Below are 6197 nucleotides of genomic sequence, written 5' to 3'. Positions count from 1 at the left end.
AGGATCCACGTGTGTGAACACGTACATGTGCACCGCCATGTATGTGTACACTTTGCAGCATATGTGGGAACAGACATCGCTGAGAAACTGACAGATGGGGGTCCGTCTGTCAGTCCTGGTCTTATCTAGACAGTGAAACTTACCGAGGAACCTTGAATACACAGCAGTTGGTTTAGAAAGACACGTAAGCAAACACTATAACATATTTATCAGAAAACGTTTCGGTCCTGGGACCTTGATCACCGTGATCACGGTCCCAGGACCGAAACGTTTTCTAATAAATATGTTATAGTGTTTGCTTACGTGTCTTTCTAAACCAACTTGTCGGTATTTATTACCAAGGTTTATACCAATACACAGCAGTGTCTTAGACACAGCTGTCACACAGCAGTATCTTAGACACAGCTGTCACACAGCAGTGTCTTAGACACAGCTGTCAAACAGCAGTATCTTAGACACAGCTGTCACACAACAGTATCTTAGACACAGCTGTCACACAGTAGTATCTTAGACACAGCTGTTACACAGAAGTGTCTTAGACACAGCTGTCACACAGCAGTGTCTTAGACACAGCTGTCACACAGCAGTGTCTTAGACACAGCTGTCACACAGCAGTATCTTAGACACAGCTGTCACACAGCAGTATCTTAGACACAGCTGTCACACAGCAGTGTCTTAGACACAGCTGTCACACAGCAGTATCTTAGACACAGCTGTCACACAGCAGTATCTTAGACACAGCTGTCACACAGCAGTGTCTTAGACACAGCTGTCACACAGCAGTATCTTAGACACAGCTGTCACACAACAGTATCTTAGACACAGCTGTCACACAGCAGTATCTTAGACACAGCTGTTACACAGAAGTGTCTTAGACACAGCTGTCACACAGCAGTGTCTTAGACACAGCTGTCACACAGCAGCGTCTTAGACACAGCTGTCACACAGAAGTGTCTTAGAAACAGCTGTCACACAGAAGTGTCTTAGACACAGCTGTCACACAGCAGTGTCTTAGACACAGCTGTCACACAGCAGCGTCTTAGACACAGCTGTCACACAGAAGTGTCTTAGACACAGCTGTCACACAGCAGTGTCTTAGACACAGCTGTCACACAGCAGCGTCTTAGACACAGCTGTCACACAGCAGTGTCTTAGACACAGCTGTCACACAGCAGTATCTTAGACACAGCTGTCACACAGCAGTGTCTTAGACACAGCTGTCACACAGCAGTATCTTAGACACAGCTGTCACACAGCAGTGTCTTAGACACAGCTGTGTGACACGAAAATAATAGTATGGAAATTAATATGAATAATAGTCCAGGGTTATATAAATTGGATTAATTTATAATTAATAGAATCCGTGATAAATTTAAGCTAGATGCGACATGACCTTCAAAAATTTCACCGGATATGTACCTTGACGCTCTCACCCTCATCATACTGGATCAGGTCAAAGGTCGTATGTGAGGTGATATCTCAGCCTGATAAGCCTCCTCCTGTTCCATTATTGTTACAGGTCCTTGAAAGAGTGAGAAATCACGATAGTGCTTGGAATTTCGCTATTTTTCAGAATGATTCTTCTGCATGTGTTATCGCCTTGTTTACTGTCATTTTATTGCAAGTAAACAAATATATATATATATATATATATATATATATATATATATATATATATATATATATATATATATATATATATATATATATATATATATATATATATATATGAGCCTTACCCACGATGCTGTAAAATAAAATTAAAAATTAAAGATTTTGATTTATTTATTCAAGTACATAAATCGCTGCAACATATGAATAGTTTATTACAGAAATTTCAATAAAGATAACAGATAACCTTACTATCACCATCACTATGCTGGCAGTATTATTATCAGTAGTAGTATAGTTAAATTCTACTAACCAAGAGTAGTGGTCCGCACACACTGTCTCGCTTATGTCTACTGTTATTTACAATATCCCATAAGAATGGTAGTAGAATGACCAGTTAGTAGTAGAATGATCAGTTAGTAGTAGAATGATCAGTTAGTAGTAGTATGATCAGTTAGTAGTAGTATGATCAGTTAGTAGTAGTATGATCAGTTAGTAGTGTTGGTCCTGGTAGAGAGAGGAGTTACAACGACCGTCAACAAGTCTGGCAGCCTCTCAACAGCAGGGAGAGACATAAGCAGGAGAATCTTCACAGTGACGCGAAGGATCGGATGTATACTTGTCTGCTGAAGAGGGAATGGGGTTCCCTGCTTTGTCTGGAGTGTGTGGAGCAGAGCAGGTGTGGAGCAGAGCAGGTGTGGAGCAGAGCAGGTGTGGAGCAGAGCAGGTATGGGTGGGATGGTCACTAAACTTACATTATTGTGAAGCAGGTGCTTCTAACCCTCCCACGCACACATACAACACACCTCGCCACATTCACACACCTTCCCACGTACATACACACACATACACACACACACACTCACACCTGCCCACCTTCACACACCTTCCCACGTACATACACACACACATGTGGTCCAGAAACTGGCTTCTCGAATTCAACCCTGCCAAATGCAAAGTCATGAAGATTGGGGAGGGGCAAAGAAGACCGCAGACAGAGTATAGGCTAGGTGGACAAAGACTACAGACCTCACTCAGGGAGAAAGACCTCGGGGTGACCATAACACCGAGCACATCACCGGAGGCACACATCAACCAAATAACTGCTGCAGCATACGGGCGCCTGGCAAACCTGAGAATAGCGTTCCGATACCTTAAGGAATCGTTCAAGACACTGTACACTGTGTATGTTAGGCCCATACTGGAGTATGCAGCACCAGTCTGGAACCCACACCTGGTCAAGCACGTCAAGAAGTTAGAGAAAGTACAAAGGTTTGCAACAAGGCTAGTCCCAGAGCTCAGGGGAATGTCGTACGAGGAAAGGTTAAGGGAAATCGGACTGACGACACTGGAGGACAGAAGGGTCAGGGGAGACATGATAACGACATACAAGATACTGCGGGGAATAGACAAGGTGGACAGAGATAGGATGTTCCAGAGAGGGGACACAGAAACAAGGGGCCCCTGTGACTCAGACGAGTCACAGGGACGTTAGGAAGTATTTATTCAGTCATAGAGTCGTCAGGAAGTGGAATAGCCTAGCAAGTGAAGTAGTGGAGGCAGGAACCATACATAGTTTTAAGGCGAGGTATGATAAAGCTCATGGGGCAGGGAGAGAGAGGACCTAGTAGCAGTCAGCGAAGGGGCGGGGCCAGGAGCTATGAATCGACCCCTGCAACCACAAATAGGTGAGTACAAATAGGTGAGTACACGCACACCTGCCCACTTTCACACACCTTCCCACGTACATGCACACACATACACACACACACTCACACTCACAACTGCCCACCTTCACACACCTTCCCACGTACACACACACACACACACACATACACACACACACACACACACACACACACACACACACACACACACACACACACACACACACACACACACACACACACACATGAGGTGATGGAATATGTGACAACATGCAAGGAAGCTGAGGAGAGGTTTGTACGCAAGGATAACAGAAATAACGAGAAAGCCAGGATGAGTCCTTGGTTCACCAAGAGGTGTAGAGAAGCCAAAACCAAGTGTACTAGAGAATGGAAGAAGTCTAGACGGCAAAGGACCCAGAAGAATAAGGAGAGCAGTCGTAGAGCCAGAAATGAATATACACAGGTAAGAAGGGAGGCCCAACGGCATTAAGAGAATGACATAGCAGCGAAAGCCAAATCTGACCCGAAGCTGTTGTACAGCCACATCAGGAGAGAAAAAACAGTCAAGACCAGGTAATCCGGCTCAGGAAGGAAGGAGGAGACACAACAACAAACGAAGACATGTGAGGAGCTTAATTAACATGAGATTCAAAGAAGTGTTCACAGAGGAGACAGAAGGAACTCCAGAAAAACGGAGAGGTGGGGTACACCATCAAGTGTTGGACACAATACATACACCCGAGGAAGAAGTGAAGAAGCTACTAAGCGAGCTAGATACTTCAAAGGCGATGGGGTCGATAACACCTCTCAATGGGTCCTGAGAAAGGGAGCAAAGGTGCTACGTGTACCACTAGCAACAATCTTCAGCACGTCTATCGAAATAGGGCGACTGCCTGAGGTATGGAAGACAGCAAATGTAGTCCCAATTTTTAAAAAAGGAGACAGACATGAAGCATTAAACTACAGACCAGTATCACTGACTGAATAGTATGCAAAGTCATGAAAAAGATTATCGGGAGAAGAGTGGTGGATCACCTAGAAAGGAATGAGCTTATCAACGACAGCCAGCACGGTTTCAGGGACTGGAAATCCTGTGACAAACCTACTGGAGTTCTATGACAGGGTGGCAGCAATAAGACATGAGAGAGATGGGTGGATAGATTGCATTTTCTTGGACTGTAAGATAGCGTTTGACACAGAGATTAGTGCAAAAGCTGGAGGACCAGGAAGGGATAACAGGGAAGGCACTGCAGTTGATCAGGGAATATCTGTCGGGTAAGCATCAACGAGCCATGGAACGTGACGAGATGTCAGAGTGGGCGCCAGTGACGAGCGGGGTTGCAAAGGGGTCAGTCGTAGGATCGGTGCTGTTTCTGGTATTTGTGAATACATTACGGAAGGAATAGAATCCGAAGTGTCCCTGTTTGCAGACGATGGGAAGTTGATTAGAAGAATTCAATCAGACAAGGACCAGGCAGAACAGCAAAGCGATCTGGACAGGCTGTAGGCCTGGTCCAGAAACTGGTTTCTGGAGTTCAACCCCACCAAGTGCAAAGCCATGAAGACTGGGGAAGGGCAAAATAGACGGCAGACGAAGTACAGTCTAGGGGGCCAGAGACTACAAGCCTCACTCAAGGAAAAGGATCTTGGGGTGAGTGTAACACCGAGCACATCTCCTGAGGTGCACATCAACCAAATAACTGCTGCACCATACAGGCGCTGTGAGGGACAAGTTCTTTTGATAGGAGTTGTGAAAGTATGAATGTCTGGTGATGGTAGTTTATTGGACAGTCTGCTTGTTCAGTTAGGGTGGGTACATAGTTCCCACTACCCCCTCCTGCACCCGGTGGTAGGTGACGAGGGCGTCTCCAACCTGCGGTTAGTCATTTGACTTGCGGCTCCCATCAAATCCGTAAGTATTCGTTCCACTCCTGTCTAACTTATATTTTGGGTTAAGTTAGTCTCTACAAGAGCTTCACTCTTGTTTAAAGTTTTAAACAAGAGTGAAGCTCTTGTTCCTTTGATTTCAATTTACGTAGTGTTATGTCATCTTTTAATCCTTACCATTTCTTTTAAAGTCTGTGCGCCTATGGTGTGAGTCATTCTTAGACTGGTGTGTAACTTCGTGTTTTCTTTATTTTAGCCTTGATTGTCGACTCGGGTCATTCGACAAAAGCGAAACAAAGATAACGGCAGCATTGATCTTTCCAAGATAGAGACGTCACCTGGACATCTCTACCTACGTACACTGGTCCCCCTTCCACACACAACCAACCACCCAGTTAGCTACACACCATTCAAGTAGCCTTCTCCCGGTTGTAACTACAACAGCTTCCATGGTGGCTCTTGACTGGCCACGGGGAGCCACTAGCACGTTAAAAGACAATACAATAAGTGTCAGGGACCCAAGACTTTTCAACTGCCTCCCAGCATACATAAGGGGGATTACCAATATACTCCTGGCTGTCTTCAAGCAGGCACTGGACAGGCACCTAAAGTCAATACCTGACCAGCCGGGCTGTGGTTCGTACATGCACACACCTGCCCACGTACACACACACACCTGCCCACGTACATACACACACCTGCCCACGTACACACACACACCTGCCCACGTACACACAAACACCTGCCCACGTACATACACACACCTGCTCACGCACATACACACACCTGTCCACGTACACACACACCTACCCACGTACATACACACACCTGCCCACGTACATACACCTGCCCACGTACACGCACACCTGCCCACGTACATACACACACCTGCCCACGTACATACACACACCTGCTCACGCACATACACACACCTGTCCACGTACACACACACCTGCCCACGTACATACACACACCTGCCCACGTACATACACACACCTGCCCACGTATACACACACCTGCCCACGTACACAC

The sequence above is a fragment of the Cherax quadricarinatus genome, chromosome 29, assembly GCF_038502225.1.
Source record: "Cherax quadricarinatus isolate ZL_2023a chromosome 29, ASM3850222v1, whole genome shotgun sequence".
Lineage (NCBI taxonomy): Eukaryota > Metazoa > Arthropoda > Malacostraca > Decapoda > Parastacidae > Cherax > Cherax quadricarinatus.
Note: the sequence above shows the minus strand (reverse complement) of the source record.